Source organism: Sciurus carolinensis, chromosome 6 (genome assembly GCF_902686445.1).
Source record: "Sciurus carolinensis chromosome 6, mSciCar1.2, whole genome shotgun sequence".
Taxonomy (NCBI): Eukaryota; Metazoa; Chordata; class Mammalia; order Rodentia; family Sciuridae; genus Sciurus; species Sciurus carolinensis.
This window is the reverse complement of record NC_062218.1, coordinates 67,522,219-67,541,429: the sequence shown is the minus strand read 5'-3', so window position 1 is coordinate 67,541,429 and position 19,211 is coordinate 67,522,219. Positions and strand designations below refer to the sequence as shown.

At 34.5% G+C, this 19,211-nt stretch overlaps 1 protein-coding gene and 1 non-coding gene across 5 annotated transcripts in view; both read right to left on the bottom strand.

Annotated features, from left to right (window-relative positions):
* The window catches only part of Atg10 (autophagy related 10), a 266,366-nt gene that overhangs the window by 165,478 nt on the left and 81,677 nt on the right, over positions 1-19,211 (bottom strand). The window lies entirely within an intron of this gene.
* Trnaa-ggc (transfer RNA alanine (anticodon GGC)) lies at positions 2,512-2,581 on the bottom strand. The gene has a single exon. It is a non-coding gene; the product is annotated as a tRNA-Ala (tRNA).

Below are 19,211 nucleotides of genomic sequence, written 5' to 3'. Positions count from 1 at the left end.
TCCTTGACAGCATTTGGTGTTGAATCTGGTTTGGCTGCTCTTATTCTTTTGATTTGGTTTGGTGTAATTTTTGGAGGTAAGTGTTTTTTGCTTGTTTGTTTGGGGTGGCCATTTCAATAAATGTATAAGGATATTGTGATTTTGATTTGCATTTATCTAAAGGATAACATTAGTATCTTTTCATGTGCTTATCATCTATATCTTCTTTTCAGTGACTCTTCCTGACTTTTGCTCATGTACTATTGGACTGTTGTTTTCATTTTGTTAAGTTTTGAGACTTCTTTATATATTCTCAGTACTAGTTCTTTGTTGGATATGTGGTTCTAAAATATGTTCATCCAGGCTATAGCTTTTCTTTTCATTCTCTCTCTTTTTTTATTATCTTAATAGTATTTTTCTGAGGAGCAAATGTTTTTGAGTTTCATGATATTAAATTTATCAATTTTTCTTTTATTGAGTATGTTTTTTGTCTTAAATATAATATTTTTGCCTAGCCATAAATCTTAAACAAGAGAGAACAAAGAGAACTATTCCTTAAAGTTTTATAATTTTATATTTTACCTGTAAGTCCATGATCTATTTTGAGTTAATTCAGGGTTCATTTTCTTTATTCTTTCTTTTTTTTTTTGTATCTTTTCGTCTATGGATTTCTAACCAATTATTAAAACATATTAAAGCAGCTCATGGCTCTCTAGTCCACCGCTGAATTTTTCTTAACTTTTGTCAAAAGTCTATTGGACAGAATAGCCAAAGCAATCTTTAGCGAGAAAAGTGAAGTTGGAGGCATCACAATACGAATTATACAACAAAGCTATACTAACAAAAACACCATGGTATTGGTACCAAGTCAGACATGAAGATTAATGAAACAGAATAAAAGACACAGAGACAGACATACATAAAAACAGTTATCTCATACTAGACACAGAAGCCATAAACATACATTGGAGAAAAGACAGCCTCTTCAACAAATGGTGCTGGGAAAACTGGAAATCCATATGCTGCAGAATGAAATTGAACCCCTATCTCTCACCCTGCACAAAACTCAACTCAAAGTAGATCATTAGACCAGAAACCTTACACCTGCTAGAAGAAAATGTAGGCCAAACACTCCATCATGTCAGCTTAGGAGCTGACTTCCTCAACAAAACTCCTAAAGCACAACAAGTAAAATCAAGACTCAATAAATGGGATGGATTCTCAGTTTAAAGCTTCTTCACAGCAAAGGAAACAACTGAGAGTGTGAAGAGGAAGCATACAGAATGGGAGAAAATCTTTGCCACCTGCACCTCAGATAGAGTATTAATCTCCAGGATATACAAAGAACTCAAAAAACTGGACACCAAAAAACCCACAAATAACCCAATCAATAAATGGGCTAAGGAACTGAACAGACGATTCACAGAAGAAGGATTACAAATGGTCAACAAATATATAAAAAAATGCTCAACATCTCTAGCAATTAGAGAAGTGATCTATTAAAACCACACTGAGATTACATTTCACTGCAGTCAGAATGGTAACAATCAAGAATACAAGTAGCAATAAATTCTGGTGAGGATGTGGGGAAAATGGTACGTTCATATATTGCTAGTGTGACTGCAAATTGGTGCAACCACTATGGAAAGCAGTATGTAGATTCTTCAGAAAACTTGGAATAGAACCACTGTTTGACCCAGGTATCCCACTCCTCAGTCCATACCGAAAGGACTTAAAATCAGCATGTTACAGTGACACAGCTACATCAATGTTTATAGCAGCTCGATTTACAATAGCTAAAGTATGGAACTAACCTAAGTGCCCTTCACAGATGGGTGGATAAAAATAATGTGGCATGTATACATAATGGAATATTACTCATTCATAAAATAGAATGACTTTAGGACATTTGCCAGAAAATGGATGGATCTGAAGACTATTATGCTAAGCAAAAAAAGCCAATCCCCAAAAAACTGAACATTGAATGTTCCCTCTGACAGGTAGATGCTAACACACAATAAGAGCAGGGGGAGAAGTACAGTAGATTAGACAAAGGGGAATGAAGGGAAGGGAGTGGGAACAGGAACAGGAAAGACAGTGGAATGGATCTGACTTAACTTTCCTATGTACTTAAATAAATATGCCACAAAATCTCCACATCATGTACAACCACAAGACTAGGATCCTAATTGGAATAAGATGTACTCCATGTTTATATAAATAGGTCAAAATATACTCTACAGCCATATATAACTAAAAAGAACAAATTTTTTAAAAACAGAAAAAAAAAAAAATCAGTTGGAAACTGGATGTACTGGCATGTACCTGTAGTCCCAGCTACTCAGAAGGCTCTGTTAGAGGATTACTTGAACCTGGGGGATAAGATAAGATTATTTGAGCTCAGGAGTTATAGAGTTAGAGGAAATCTTGGGTCATACAGCAAGGTCCTGTCTCAAAATAAAAATCAATGGAACACATTCTTCTGGGTCTATTTATGGATTCTCTATATTCTTATCCTTTTTTGGGGGGGGGTGTTGATGCTGGGGATTGAACCCAGGGCCTTATGCTTGCCAGGCAAGCACTCTACCAACTGAGCTATCTCCCCAGCCTGGATTCTCTATATTCTATTCCATTGTACTATGTATCTATATCCCCACTAATACCATGCAACCTTGATTATTGTGCACACATATTAAGTCTTGAAATTAAGTTGACTGATTTCTTCCACTTGGGAAAATGGTTATTATTAATCTAGTTCCTTTGTCTGTTCATATAAATTTCAGGAGAATATTGTCTCTCTCTATAGTACATCTTGTTTGAATTTTAATGGGAATTATGTTAAATCTACATATTAATTTAGGAAGAATTAATCTCATTGTTACATCAAATCTTCAATCCATGAACACAGCGTGTATCTCTGTTTATTGAGATTGATTTTTTTTAATCAGCATTTTGTAGTTTTCAGCACACAAATTCTAGGCATGTTTTGTTAGATTTATATGTACATATATTTTCAGTTTCATTGGAGTAACTGTAAGTGGTATTTTTAAGTTCATTGTCCACATGTTTATACTAGTATACAGAAATGCAATTGATTTTTGCTTATCTTGCATCCTGTGATCTTATTAAACTTATTTATTAGTTATAGGAGTGTGTTTGTAGATTTTCTACACATAAAAAAATTATTTCATGTCATCTATAATTAGGAACAGTTTCACTTTTTTCTTTCCATCCGAATGTTTTTAATGTGTTTTTCTTACCTTATTACACTGACCAGAACTTCTATCACTACTTGAATAAAAACTGTGAAAGTAGACATAATTGACTTATTCCCAAATCTAGGGGAAAAGATTTCAGCCTTTCACTACTAAGAATCATGTTAACAGGCTGCAGGGATATTTCAGTAGTAGAGCATGTATTTAGCACATAAAAGGTCCTGGGTTCAATCCTCAGCAAAGGAGAAGGAAGAAGAGAAGATAAAAGAGAAAGAGAAAGAGGAGGAGGTAAGAAGAAAAAGTTTTCTTCATCAACATGAGAAATTTCCCCTCTATTTCTGTTTTTCTGAGATTATGTCATGAATGGATATTAAATTTGATAAACACTCTGCATTAATTAATATAATCATGTGATTTTTCTCTTTTAGCCTGTAAATATTGTGGACTACATCGATTAAGGAATGAACAACCTGTTTGATGAAATAATATCAGAAAATTTCCCAAATCTGAAGAATGAAATAAAAATCAAGTACAAGAGGCATATAGGACACCAAGTGTATAAATATTACAACAGACCCACACCAAGGCACATTATTATGAAAATACCTAACATACGAAATAAACATAGAATTTTAAAGGTTGGGAGAGAAAAAAAATCAAATTACATTCAGGGGGAAATCAATACAGATATCAGCAGATTTTTCAACCCAGACCCTAAAAGCTAGAAAGGCCTGGAACAGCATTTTTCAAGTTCTGAAAGAAAATGGATGCCAACCAAGAATCTTATACCAGCAAAACTTACCTTCAGATTTGAAGACGAAATAAAATCCTTCCATGATAAACAAAAGCTAAAAGAATTTACAAACAGAAAGCTAGCACTACAGAACATTCTCAGCAAAATATTCCATGAGGAAGAGATGAAAACCAGTGATGCAAATCAGCAAAGGGAGGAACTATCCTAAATGAATAGCCAAATAAAGGAGAAACCAAGTCATGTTAAAAAACAAAAATAACCCTAATGACCGGGAATAGAAATCATATCTCAATAACCCTGAATGTTAATGGCCTGAACTCATCAATCAAAAGACATAGACTGGCAGAATGGATTAAAAAGAAAGACCCAACAATATGCTGCCTTCAAGACACTAATCTCATAGAAAGAGATTCCCACAGACTAAAGGTGAAAGGACAGGAAAAAACATACCATGCAAATGGACTCAGCAAAAAAGGCGAAGTATCCATCCTCATATCAGATAAAGCAAACTTCAAGCCAAAGTTAGTCAGGAGGAATAAAGAAGGACATTTCATACTACTTAAGGGAAGCATAAATCAGCAAGACAACAATCATAAATATTTATGTCCCAAACAATGCCTCATCCATGTACATCAAGTAAATCCTTCTCAATTCCAGTAATCAAATAGACCACAACACAATAATACTAGGTGACTTTAACACACCTCTCTCACCACTGGACAGATTTTCCAAACAAAAATTGATAGATCTCAATAACACAATCAATAATTTAGACTTAACGGACATATATAGAATATTCCATCCAACAATGAATGAATACACTTTCTTCTCAGCACCACATGGATCCTTCTCTAAAATAGACCATATATTATGCCACAAAGCTACTGTTAGCAAATACAAAAAGATAGAGATACTACCTTGTCTTCTATCAGATCACAATGGATTGAAATTAGAAATAAATGACAGAATAAAAAACAGAAACTACTCCAACACCTGGAGATTAAATAATACACTACTGAATGATGAATGGATAACAGAAGACATCAGGGGGGAAATTAAAAAATTCTTAGACGTAAACAAGAACAAAGATACAACATATCAAAATCTCTGGGACACTATGAAAGCAGTACTTAGAGGAAAATTCATTTCACGGAGCGCATTGAATAAAAGAAGAAAAAATCAACAAATAAATGATCTAACACTACAGCTCAAAGCCCTAGAAAAAGAAGAACAGATCGACACCAAAAGTAGTAGAAGACAGGAAATAGTTAAAATCAGAACTGAAATCAACGAAATTGAAACAAAAGAAACAATACAAAAAATTGACAAAGTAAATAGTTGGTTCTTCAAAAAAATAAAACAAAATTGATAAACCTTTAGCCACACTAACAAAGAGAAGACGAGAGAAAACCCAAATCACTAAAATTCGGAATGAACAAGGAAATATCACAACAGACACGACTGAAATACAAAACATAATTAGAAGCTGTTTTGAAAATCTATACTCCAACAAAATAGAAAATCTCAAAGACACCAACAGGTTTCTAGAGATATATGAATTACCTAAACTGAACCAGGAGGACATACACAATTTAAATAGATCAATTTCAAGCAATGAAATAGAAGAAGTCATCAAAAGTCTACCAACAAAGAAAAGTCCAAGACCAAATGAATTCTCAGTCAAGTTCTACAAAAGCTTTAAAGAAGAGTTCATTCCAATATTCCTCAAAGTATTCCATGACATAGAAGAGGAGGGAACCCTTCCAAACTCATTCTATGAAGCCAATATCATCCTGATAGCAAAACCAGACAGAGACACATCAAGGAAAGAAAATTTCAGATCAATATCCCTAATGAACATAGATGCAAAAATTCTCAAAAGAATTTTAGCAAATCACATACAAAAACATATTAAAAAGATAGTGCACCATGATCAAGTGGGTTTCATCCCAGGGATGCAAGGTTGGTTCAACATTAGGAAATCAATAAATGTGATTCACCACATCAACAGACTTAAAGTCAAGAATCACATGGTTATTTCGATAGATGCAGAAAAAGCATTTGATAAAATACAGCACCCCTTCATGCTCAAAACACCAGAAAAAATAAGGATAGTAGGAACATTCCTCAACATTGTAAAGGCTAACTATGCTAAGCCCATGGCCAATATCATTCTAAATGGAGAAAAACTGAAAGCATTCTCCCTAAAAACTGTTACAAGGCAGGGATTCCCTCTTTCACCACTTCTATTCAACATTGTCCTTGAAACTCTAGCCACACAATTAGACATACAAAAGAAATTAAACAAATATGAATAGGAAAAGAAGAACTCAAACTATCCCTATTTGATGATGACATGATTCTATATTTAGAGGAGCCAAAAAATTCCCCAGAAAACTTCTAGAACTCATAAATGAATTCAGTAAAGTACCAGGATATAAAATCAATGCTCACAAATATAATGCATTTTTATTCATAAGTGATGAATCCTCAGAAAGAGAATTTAGGAAAACTACCCCATTCACAATAGCATCAAAAAAAAATAAAATACTTGGGAATCAATCTCACAAAAGAGGTGAAAGACCTCTACAATGAGAACTACAGAACACTAAAGAAAGAAATTAAAGAAAACCTTAGAAGATGGAAAGATCTCCCATGTTCTTGGATAGACAGAATTAATATTGTCAAAATGCCCATGCTACCAAAAGTGCTATACAGATTCAATGCAATTCCATTTAAAATCCCAATGACGTACCTCACAGAAATGGAGCAAGCAATCATGAAATTCATTTGGAAAAATAAGAAACCCAGCATAGCTAAAGCAATCCTTAGCAGGAAGAGCGAAGCAGGGGTTATTGCAATACCAGAACTTCAATTATACTACAAAGCAATAGTAACAAAAACAGCATGGTATTGGCACCAAAAAAGACAGGTAGATCAATGGTACAGAATAGAGGACACAGAGACAAACCCAAAGAAATACAGTTTTCTCATACTAGACAAAGGTGCCAAAAACATACAATGGGGAAAAGATAGCCCGTTCAACAAATGGTACTGGGAAAACTGGAAATCCATATGCAGCAGAATGAAACTAAACTCCTATCTCTCACCCTGTATAAGACTAAACTTAAAATGGATCAAGGACCTTGGAATCCGACCAGAGATCCTGCACCTTGCAGAAGAAAAAGTTGGTCCAAATCTTCATCATGTCGACTTAGGATCAGACTTCCTTAACAGGACTCCCAAAGCATAAGAAATAAAAGCAGGAATCAATAACTGGGATAGATTCAAATTAAAAAGCTTTCTCTCAGCAAAGGAAACTATCAGCAATGCAAAGAGAGAGCCTACAGAGTGGGAGAAAATCTTTGCCACACACACTTCAGATAGAGCACTAATCTCCAGAATCTATAAAGAACTCAAAAAACTTTACACCAAGAATACAAATAACCCAATCAACAAATGGGCTAAGGAAATGAACAGACACTTCACAGAAGAAGATATATAAGCAATCAACAGATATATGAAAAAATGTTCAACATCTCTAGTAATAAGAGAAATGCAAATCAAAACTACCCTAAGATTCCATCTCACCCCAATTAGAATGGCGATTATCAAGAATACAAGCGACAATAGGTGTTGGCGAGGATGTGGGGAAAAAGGTACACTCATACATTGCTGGTGGGGTTGTGAATTAGTGCAGCCACTCTGTAAAGCAGTATAGAGATTCCTCAGAAAACTTGGAATGGAACCATCTTTTGACCCAGCTATCCCACTCCTTGACCTATACCCAAAGGACTTAAAATCAGCATACCACAGTGATGCAGCTACGTCAATGTTCATAGCTGCTCAATTTACAATAGCCAAATTGTGGAACCAACCTAGATGCCCTTCAATAGATGAATGGATAAAGAAACTGTGGTATATACACAATGGAATATTACTCAGCCATAAAGAAGAATAAAATGATGGCATTTGCAGGCAAATGGATGAAGTTGGAGAATATCATGCTAAGTGAGATAAGCCAATCCCAAAAAACCAAAGGATGAATGATCTCGCTGACAAGTGGATGATGATACATAATGGGGGGTGGGAGGAAGGCAAGAATTGAGGAAGGATGGATTATATAGAGGAAAAATATGGATGGGAGGGGGGGAGGGGGAAAAATAACAGATTGAGTCAAACATCATTGCCCTATGTAAATGTATGATTACACAAATGGTATGCCTCTACTTCATGTACAACCAGAGAAACAAGTTGTACCCCATTTATTTACAATAAATAAAAAGGAATACAAATAATAAATGCTGGAGGGGGTGTGGAGAAAAAGGAACCCTTGTACACTACTGATGGAATTATAAATTAGTACAACCACTATGGAAATCAATTTGGAGTTTCCTCAAAAGACTAGGCATGGAACCACCATATGATCTGGCTATACCACTCCTTGATATTATCTTAAAGAATTATAAAGTCATCATACTGCAGTGATGCATGCATACCCATGAACAATTCACAATAGTCCAACTATGGAATTAGCCTAGGTGTCTAGTAACAGATAAATGGATAAAGAAAATGTGAAATATATATATACACAATGGAATTTTATTCAGCCATTTATAAAAAGAAAAGAAATTGTGTCATTTTCAGGAAAATAGATGGAATTAGAGACCTTTATGTTAAGCAGAATAATCCAAACTCAGGAGGTCAAGAGTCATATTTTCTTCCATATGTGGATGCTAGAGAGGAAAAAGGAAAAGAAAGTGGTAGGCGGAGATCTCAAAGGGAGATCAGTAAAGGGACCTGGGAGCAGGAGGTGGGGAGGGAGGAGAAAGTGCTAGGGAGTGCTGTTGGTCAAATTATATCATGTGCATGTATACATATGTAAAGAAGAAATGTCATCATTATGCTCAATTATAATGTAACAATAAAATGTAGAAAAAGGTTTCTTTTTGCCACTAAAACTCTTAATAATATACAGATGAAAGCTCCGCCTCTCCTCCTTCTCTCCCTCCTTCTCTTCCCCATAAACCAAGTTCCCTGGTATATATGCACTTGTATAGTTTCCTGCTTTTGAATCTGGGCTGACATTAAGAGCCTTTTTTAAAAATTTTTTTGATTAAAAATTATTTTTCATACATGGATATAGGGTAATAATGTCTGTCTCATTCTACCATCCTTCCCATCCCTGCCACCCCATCCCACCCCTCCCCTCACTCCTGTCTGCATAATCCAAAGTTCCTTCATTCTTCCCTATCAACCCCCCACTATGGATCAGCATCACTTATCAGAGAAAACAACTGGCCTTTGTTTTTAGGAATTGGCTTATTTCACTTAGCATGATAATCTCTAGTTCCATCCATTTACCTGTAAATGCCACAATTTCATTCTTCTTTAAGGCTGAGTAATATTCCATTGTGCATATGTACCACATTTTCTTTATCCCATTTTGACCAAGAGAATGTGGTACAAGTGATGCTGCATGACATTCAAGGCTAGGTCATAAGAATTCCGTTAGCTGCCACCTGGGGTCTCTTGAAATACATGCTCAAGAAGATAAAAGTCATTAAATAAGAAGTCCAAATATGCTAAAATGACCAGGCTGGAAGAAGCCTAGGATTGCTATGTAAAGTGGCCATACATTGAGGTAGAGGAGAGATGCTCTACCAGTCCCACCCATTCCAGTTATCCAAATTGAGATGTCAAACGCCTAAGTTTAAAAGCCATCTTGGATATTAAGCCAATGGAGCTTTATAATGGTCTCTAACCCAGATTATTCTTTAAAGTCACTAAATTTTGTTTTCTTTTAGGCAACAATCACGTACTTCAAACATAATCATTCAGACACATAAAAACAGGACTACAATAAACATATGCTTTTTATTCCAGTCATATTCTTAAAGCTATTACTATTTTGTCTATTGTTACTGATTTTCATGGGGGTTTTTTTGTTAATTTTATTGCCATTTTTATTTTATTAAATTATTTCATATTATAAATTATAATTAAATTATTTATAACAGTAACCAGAAAACATTTTTCCTTTGTAGAATCCACTCAACTACTTATTCAAAGATGTGACTTTTAAAACATTTTTTTAAGTAAGGATAATGACTTTGATTATTTTTCTCCCTGCTAAATAGTACATACTAGTTATTCAATAAAGGTTGAGAATTGAATAGATAAGTGATGGGAAATGATAATTTGGTGAAAAATTCAATCAAACAAATTACAAAACATACTGAGCAGTTAAGTTTTTTTTTAATACAGACTTTATTTGACATCAATTGTCACCTAAGCTTTTAATATTATCCATTCTAATCAGTTATATCTCAAAAATGTATATTGTAACTAAACAACCAATTCACAAATAAAAATTTGACATTTTAAATGCAATTGGGGGGCCTACTAAGGAATAATTAGAAATAAATAAAATGGTCCTTTAATACAGATTTAGGAAAAACATTTCTAAAAGTCTTGTTCAAGCTTTTACCAAGATTTTATAAATAACCATACTTTTTACTAGCTTAAGAGATACTTATTTCTTAAAAATTTTGTGGGTACTTACTGCAATTCTATATTTTATCTGTATCATTAATAATTTTTAATTGCTGCTATAATTTTTTATCTATCTTGTTTAAAAATCCAGTGTCTAAGAGAACTTTGGTTGTGATTATCTGGAAAAATTATACCTTTATTTGCTACTGGAAAAATTATATCTTTATATGCTAAAACTACGGTTTTCCATTATTTCCTGATTTGCTTTCTATTTCACAAAAGTAAATGGATTCCTACCCATTTTATTTAATTTGGTTAAAAAAATGAAATATTACTAACAGTTAAATAAATGAACGAGACTTTATTTTAGTCTCAAGGGATTCATAGTAGGCTTTTAAAAGAGAAAAATCTAGAAGTTCATCAGCCAGAAAATAAAAAAGGAATTTAGAATAAATTAAGCATGTTCAAAGACTCACAAGAAGGTCTTCAAAATGAAGTTTCCCATGAGACATGATATTAATCAAGTAATTGAATTGAACATTCAGTGTCACATCAGCTTGGGTATATCAAGGCTGCCAACTCTGGATCCCCAAAGGAGAAGGTGGAGCAATGGAGTGGCTGGAGTGACTCCCTGGTGGAAAGGAAACTCTAAATGACCTCTGATTCACCAGGTTGTAACTGACAGGAGTTCTATCTAACTATAATGCCTGTGGCACTCCTAAAAACCTAGCCCCAAGTGTCATGTACAGTACTTACATATGTTCTAGAGCTAAAATGTTGAAAAGGTTTCCCCTGATTTTCCATATAGTAGTGTCAGAGCAGACAAGTAATTGTGCCTTCATATAATAACTTCTTATGTAGGAAATCACCAACTAACTCCAAAGAGGTAAAAATCATTATTTTATCTTTTAAGATTTCTGGTATCTATTTCTTTGGATGTAAAATTGCATACTAAGAGCCTCTGCTGCATATTAAAGTGAAAAACTAAAAGGAGGGGAACACCAATGTAAGAAAGTACAGTGGACAGTGGCTAGAGAGGAACGTACATCCTCTGTATAACATAAATCATAGAATCTCAGTATTAAAAAACCTTTGACCAACTCAGTCATTTGAAGATTATGATGGAAGAAATATGAATGGATTACACTTAAGTTAGAAAGTCAGTATTTTCCTGTTGTTAAGAACTATGATCCCAATGCACTAAGACCTTACTCCCTAATAATAATTAATCAAAGCTGAGTGATTTCATCACATCCTTGTATTGCAGTCAGTGAAAGATCAGAATCTATAATGACCTACCAACAAAATACTCCAGACAAGTGCAAAATCTATGAAGTTTAAAGAGTATATACCCCACACTATAAAGAAAAGAAAATCTTACAGCTTTTTCTAAAGCATCAATCAAATCAGAACGAAGTGCCATAGAGAGGATTTTGCTTTATGAAGTGCTGGTTTCCTTCAAGGTCATTCATGACGGTGATGCAAAGATCTCTGCACTACTGTGCTTTCAGACTTGGCACTAGAGAACTGCCTAGGGTCCTTACTTAATGAGTTTACTAGCTGTGCTTCATCTTAATAGAAGCAGTTGAATTCTGAAAAAAAAATTTTTTTTTAAAGTTCAGCCCAGTACAGTCTCTTTCACAGCTACAAAAAATATATAAATAAATAAACACTTATTGTAAAGTAATGGATATCAATTAAAATAAATGTGACATCCAAAAACGTCACTAGATAATATCATTACGAATGTCTGTTTCTCTAATTTATTCATCATTCTACTCAAAATCTATATGAAATGTTACCTTTTAACCTGGATCTTTTATTTGTTGTTCTCCTTTCTCCCTGCAGACAACTTTCATCTACTATACCTCAAATCCTTGAAAGATGATCCAAACTACAAAGTTCTAAACCAATGGATTATGAAGCAAGATTAGGATTAGGCAATCTGAAAACAGGGACTTAGAATACAATTTTTAACAAAACCGTCAGAATGGATTTGAACCTCAGGATTAAAAACTTAAGAAAACTAATGAATATTCTTCATACATTTAGTTATTATTCTATTACTAAACTAGTGATAGAGTCCAAGTTAATCAATTCTTCTGTGAATGTTTTTCACATTTTGTCTGGCTTTCCAGTGTAAGACTCATCACTGATGACTACCCATATAGTTACTAAGTTCTCTGGTTATACCTAAGAAATCCCATGATAAACTAGCTTCTCTCAGAATACTACCATAAACAGAGGTCCTTAAAAGGATCCCTACAATGTGTCTTTTTGGAGATCTTTCTGCTAAACGGACAGGAACTGTGTGTCCATGAAAACCAAAGGCAAATTCAGAAGAAGCTATAAAGGAGGACTTGAGTACCCTCCTAGGACACTCCAGGATTTTGAATGAGCCAAGAAAGTCTGGTCCTCTCTTAAAATATATGTCCATAAGATGATCCCAATAACACTGTTGGAAAAAAATGTATAATTTAAGAGTTCCAGCTAAGCACATTAGTGCATGCCTATAATTCTAGCTACTTGGTAAGCTAAGGCAGGACAACTACATGTTTGGGGTCAGTCTCTACAACTTGGCAACACCCTGTGTCCACATAAAAAAATTAAAAGTGCTGAAAATGTAGCTCAATAGTAGAGGACTCCTACTTGGGTTCTATCCCCAAGTACTAAAAATAATAAACAAATAAAAGTAGTTTAAAAATAATAATACTCAAAAACTAATACTCAATATACATAATACTAATTAATTATATACAGTATATATTAATACTAATAATGAAGAAAACCTAGAAAACCTAACACAGATTAGAAAATTCCAGCAAAAACACTTTCACTTTCTAAACTTTCCTGAGAAGTATGTCACTACTTCCTAGGAGATTGTTATGCCTGTGGTATCCTTCAGCACAGTACCTGATGCTCGATGAGTACTTAAAAATATCTGTTAAATGAAGATGTAAGAGGAAGGAATGAAATTAAGCAAAATGCAGGCACTAACTTCCTGAGGTTAATGGAATATCATTCAGTATGTAGAAATAATACTTTATAAATTACCTAAGTATAATCAAAAAGCAGAACATATACAAAAAGTCAATATGCAAAGATATTTTCCTTTGAAAAAATATTTCAGGGAAAAATTAATTTATTTACTCCAATTACTTTTATTACTACTAGGTGATAAAGTACATACAAACATAAAGAAATACTTTAAACAGTCTTTATTAAAACAATTAGATTAAATATAAAACACAATATAGTACATAAATTTCAAAATACAAGCAACTAAATACAAGCAAAATAGCTATTCTTAATAAGCTCAATCATATTGAAAACATTTAACTCCATGATTTAACATGGATGTTGGATGCCTGTTCAAAATGTTTTAATTGCTCGTGCTATATATATCCAGACACTGAAAAAACCCTGCTCTAACCTCTGTATGTCCTCCCAGCAAGCTCTTTATATCTTGCCCTCATGGTATTTTCTAACTGTCTCCCTTAAACAAAAGAGTCCTTCCTGGCATTGGCTTGTTGCTAGTCAGTATTTAGCTCTCTCTTTCTGTAGCAAAGACAGAGCAACCATCTGCTGCACACAGCTTTTCATTCCTATGATGGCTTTCTGCTCTGTCCTCTTCCAACTCAGAAACAGAAAGCAAGAGATAAAACAAAGCATCTTAGGTCCACAAGAAGTTGCAGTACACCCAGGAGAGTTTCCTCCCAATCAGAAAAATGCTTCCTTAGCAACCAAGTAACTAAGGCCAATTAACCTCTCTTCTCTATCAATATTCAATTTACATTGAAGTCCTTTATGGTTAAACCCTTCACTTTTACAATGAGTATTCTGACCAAAAAAAAAAAAAATCAGCCGTAAAGGAGCCAGGCTCTTTCTCCTGAATGCCTCTTAAGGTGCAATTTGAAGTTAATATACAGTGTCAGGTGATTTCCTAACATAATGTAAAGCACTGGAAACTTAGAAGTGAGTGTAATCAACCAACATATACCTACAGTGAGACAAGTGAGACTGAAACATTTCAAAGCAACCAGAGATTGGACACTGTGGAGAATAAGAGATATGGAAAAGATGCTTTGTAGCTGTCATTGCTTCATACTTGCCTTGGCTGATTTATGCCCCTTCCATACAACCAACAAAGCCCAGGTTAGCACTAAATAATCACAATCTCAGTAGAATCCCAGAGAAAAGATGAATGGAAGAGAAGAGCACTGACAGTAACAAAACCAAGGAATATATTTGTAGGCAAGAAAGTCCAAAATTAAAACTACTGAGGAATTCATATTTCAAAGTCATAAATTATTTCAGAAGTAGTAAAAACTGTAAGTATTTAAAGAAAAGAAGGTGATTTTATAAAAACATACAAATATACAATGAAGTCTCTATCCTCCCAAACTTTCAACCTGTGAGATTGGGGTAGGGAGAGCTTAAATTATTCTAAGTATCACAATTAAGTTATTGTGCTGTATTCCAGTTAAGGTAAAGAAAATATGACGGAAATATTATACGACAGGTAATTCATGTTATCTTTTGATGATCATTTTCCAGGTCTTGATGAAGCAAGGTCCCTTATGCAGCAACTTTAAAGTTTCTTTAAATTCTACTCACAATGTAATATGGAACAACATACCAAATGTATATTGTACCTTTAATATGCACTATAAATAATCCATCAGCAGTTTTGGTAGCAAAATTCTTTAGCAACATGAAACACCATTGTATCTCAAAATAATTCTTGCTGTAGCAGTTAGGATACATGATTTCAAAGCCTGTTTTGTTTTCTAGTTTTATAACTTAACATTTGCAGGACTTGCCATCCTTACAAAGATCTATTTTGCCACAGTAAGGCTGACTTAAGTTTGCACTAATAAAAATGATCAATTATTAACCTTTTGCATCCATATTTTCATTTGAGCCTTATAAGCATCCTATGAGGCAAAGATTGTAACTGCATCCTTCTGCATTGTGGTGTCTGAGGTTATGAGAGTTATGAGAAGAAACTAAACTTGATGAATCACCTATTGCAACTTGTGTTTTGGTCAATGTGCATTGACCAGATATTTTCTTTTTTTTTTTTTTTTTATTTATTTATTTTTTTTTACGTTTACATAGGGTAATGATGTTTATTATATTTTTTCCCCACCCCCCACCCCTCCCACCCCTCCCACCCCTCTTTTCCCTCTACACAGTCCTTCTTTCCTTCATTCTTACTGCTCTCCATAGCCTAACTCTAAACCTAACCCTAAACCTAATGCTAGCCCGTCCCACCCCCCATTATATGTCCTCATCCGCTTATCAGCGAGATCATTCGTCCTTTAGTTTTTTGAGATTGGCTTATCTCACTTAGCATGATATTCTCCAATTTCGACCATTTGCCTACAAATGCCATAATTTTATCATTCTTCATTGCGGAGTAATATTCCATTGTATAAATATGCCACAGTTTCTTTATCCATTCATCAACTGAAGGGCATCTAGGTTGGTTCCACAATCTGGCTATGGTGAATTGAGCAGCAATGAACATTGATGTGGCTGTATCTCTGTAGTATGCTGATTTTAAGTCCTTTGGGTATAGGCCAAGGAGTGGGATAGCTGGGTCAAATGGTGTTTCCATTCCAAGCTTTCTGAGGAATCTCCACACTGCTTTCCAGAGTGGTTGCACTAATTTGCAACCCCACCAGCAATGTATGAGTGTTCCTTTTTCACCACATCCTCGCCAACACCTATTGTTGCTTGTATTCTTGATAATCGCCATTCTAATTGGGGTGAGATGAAATCTTAGGGTAGTTTTGATTTGCATTTCCCTTATTACTAGGGATGTTGAACATTTTTTCATATATCTGGTGATTACTTCTACATCTTCTTCTGTGAAGTGTCTGTTCATTTCCTTAGCCCATTTGTTGATTGGATTCTTTGTATTCTTCGTGTAGAGTTTTTTGAGTTCTTTATAGATTCTGGAAATTAGCGCTCTATCTGAGGTATGGTTGGCAAAGATATTCTCCCACTCTGTAGGCTCTCTCTTCACATTTCTGATAGTTTCCTTTGCTGAGAGAAAGCTTTTTAGTTTGAATCTATCCCAGTTGTTTATTCTTGCTTTTATTTCTTGTGCTATGGGAGTCCTGTTAAGGAAATCTGATCCTGAGCCAACAAGTTGAAGATTTGGACCTACTTTTTCTTCTATAAGATGCAGGGTCTCTGGTCTGATTCCGAGGTCCTTGATCCATTTTGAGTTGAGTTTTGTGTAGGGTGAGAGATAGGGGTTTAGTTTCATTCTATTGCATATAGTTTTCCAGTTTTCCCAGCACCATTTGTTGAAGAGGCTATGTTTTCTCCATTGCATATTGTTGGAACCTTTGTCTAGTATGAGAAAATTGTATTTATTTGGGTTTGTGTCCATGTCCTCTATTCTGTACCATTGATCTACCTGTCTATTTTGGTACCAATACCATGCCGTTTTTGTTACTATTGCTTTGTAGTAGAGTTGAAGATCTGGTATTGCAATACCCCCTGCTTCGCTCTTGCTACTGAGGATTGCTTTAGCTATTCTAGGTTTTTTATTCTTCCAGATGAATTTCATAATTGCTTGCTCTATTTCTGCGAGGTACATCATTGCGATTTTAATTGGAATTGCGTTGAATCTGTATAGAACTTTAGGTAGTATAGCCATTTTGACAATATTAATTCTGCCTATCCAGGAACATGGGAGATCTTTCCATCTTCTAAGGTTTTCTTGAATTTCTTTCTTTAGTGTTCTGTAGTTCTCATTGTAGAGGTCTTTCACCTCTTTTGTGAGATTGATTCCCAAGTATTTTATTTTTTTCGATGCTATTGTGAATGGGGTAGTTTTCCTAATTTCTCTTTCTGAAGATTCATCACTTATGTATAAAAATGCATTGGATTTATGAGCATTGATCTTGTAACCTGCTACTTTACTGAATTCACTTATGAGTTCTAAAAGTTTTCTGGTGGAATTTCCAGGTTCCTCTAAATATATAATCATGTCATCAGCGAACAGGGATAGTTTGAGTTCTTCTTTTCCTATTCGTATCCCTTTAATTTCTTTGGTTTGTCTGATTGCTCTGGCTAGAGTCTCAAGGACGATGTTGAATAGAAGCGGTGAAAGAGGGCATCCCTGCCTTGTTCCAGTTTTTAGGGGGAACGCTTTCAGTTTTTCACCATTTAGAATGATATTAGCCATGGGCTTAGCATAGATGGCCTTTATAATGTTTAGGAATGTTCCCATTACCCCAATTTTTTCTAGTGTTTTGAGCATGAAGGGATGCTGTATTTTATCAAATGCTTTTTCTGCATCTATTGAAATAATCATGTGATTCTTAACTTTAAGTCTGTTGATATGGTGAATGACATTTATTGATTTCCGAATGTTGAACCAACCTTGCATCCCTGGGATAAAACCCACTTGATCGTGGTGCACTATCTTTTTAATATATATTTGTATGCGATTTGCTAAAATTTTGTTGAGAATTTTTGCATCGATGTTCATTAAGGATATTGGTCTGAAATTTTCTTTCCTTGATGTGTCTCTGTCTGGTTTAGGTATCAGGGTGATATTGGCTTCATAGAACGAGTTTGGTAGGGTTCCCTCCTCTTCTATTTCATGGAATAGTTTGAGGAGTATTGGAATGAGCTCTTCTTTAAAGGTTTTATAGAACTCGGCTGAGAACCCATCTGGTCCTGGACTTTTCTTTGTTGGTAGACTTTTGATGACCTCTTCTATTTCATTGCTTGAAATTGGTTTATTTAAGTTGTGTATGTCCTCCTCGTTCAGTTTAGGTAGTTCATATGTCTCTAGAAATTTGTTGATGTCTTCAAGGTTTTCTGTTTTGTTGGAGTATAGATTTTCGAAATAGCTTCTAATTATGTTTTGTATTTCACTCGTGTCTGTTGTGATGTTTCCTTGTTCATTCCGAATTTTAGTAATTTGAGTTTTCTCCCTCTTTCTCTTTGTTAGTGTGGCTAAGGGTTTATCAATTTTATTTATTTTTTCAAAGAACCAACTATTTATTTTATTAATTTTTCCGATTGTTTCTTTTGTTTCGATTTCGTTGATTTCGGCTCTGATTTTAACTATTTCCTGTCTTCTACTACTTTTGGTATTGGTCTGCTCTTCTTTTTCTAGTGCTTTGAGTTGTAGTGTTAACTCGTTTATTTGTTGATTTCTACTTCTTTTTTTGAATGCACCCCATGAAATAAATCTTCCTCTAAGTACTGCTTTCATAGTGTCCCAGAGATTTTGATATGATGTGTCTTTGTTCTCGTTTACTTCTAAGAATTTTTTTATTTCCCTCCTGATGTCTTCTGTTATCCATTCATCATATAATAGTGTATTATTTAGTCTCCAGGTATTGGAGAAGTTTCTGTTTTTTATTCTGTCATTTATTTCTAATTTCAATCCATTATGATCTGATAGAGTACAAGGTAGTATCTCTATCTTCTTGTATTTACTAACAGTAGCTTTGTGGCATAAAATATGGTCTATTTTAGAGAAGGATCCATGTGCTGCTGAGAAGAAAGTGTATTCATTCTTTGTTGGATGGTATATTCTATATATGTCCGTTAAGTCTAAATTGCTGATTGTGTTGTTGAGATCTATAGTTTCTTTATTCAATTTTTGTTTGGACGATCTATCCAGTGGTGAGAGAGGTGTGTTAAAATCGCCTAGTATTATTGTGTTGTGGTCTATTTGATTTCTGGAATTGAGAAGGATTTGTTTGACGTACGTGGATGAGCCAATGTTC